Source organism: Verticillium dahliae, genomic scaffold (genome assembly GCF_000150675.1).
Source record: "Verticillium dahliae VdLs.17 supercont1.22 genomic scaffold, whole genome shotgun sequence".
Classification (NCBI taxonomy): Eukaryota; Fungi; Ascomycota; class Sordariomycetes; order Glomerellales; family Plectosphaerellaceae; genus Verticillium; species Verticillium dahliae.
The window spans coordinates 245,318-246,126 of NW_009276918.1; positions in this window are offsets into that span (position 1 = coordinate 245,318).

Genomic DNA, 809 nt, shown 5'->3' on the forward strand with positions numbered 1-809 from the left:
CCTATGCCCCCCCCCCAAAAAAAGCTGCTGATCCGAGACAGAGCGCCGGGAATAGCATCTGTCAGCATCGCAAAGAGGGCTGAGAAGGAACAACAAGGTGCGCGGGAGAGGCGTGTCTCGAAAAAAGTCGTGGTTTGGCGAAGAGTCGCTGATAGCAGAGAAAAGACAACAGGACAATTCTAGCTGTCGTCTCAAGAACGTCAAGCGCGGCTTTTCCGTCATGGCCGTCGTTCTGCTGCTTCTTCCATCTCCATCCGGTGCAAAAAGACGAAAAGGATGAGGGAGTGTGTGTTCCTCAGAGCTCAGCGGGGTGTACCATTTACTGTAGGTACCTCAGCGGGGATGGGTCATGGTCGGTAGGCGGGGCGATGAAATACCTGGTATGGCAGGGGGGCGAGGGGCACTCGGAAGAGGGAGAAAGAAGAAAGAGGGGTTAGACTGAACAAAATTAAGTGGTCAAGTCACCAGGCAGGAGATACTGTGTACTGTAGAGGTGCCAGAGCCAGGAGCCAGGAGCCAGGAGCCAGGAGGAGTTGGAAGCGGGAGACTGAATGGGTTGGAATGACAGTGAGCAAGAGTGAGTGGGAGAGATTGAGTAGGATCGAGATCCCTGTTCATGGTGCTTGAGCTGGATTGGTGATGGGCGATGGCCATGGGATTTTTTGATGGGGACTTGATCTGGGTAGTAAGCTGCAAAGTACCTTTGTGTCCCTTTGGGTCCTTCTGGGTCCGTTTGCTCTGCGTGTTTGCCTGCTCGGTACCTTGACTCAACTCGAAGTGGAGGCAGGCGCGGTGGGGCTGCAGGGCAA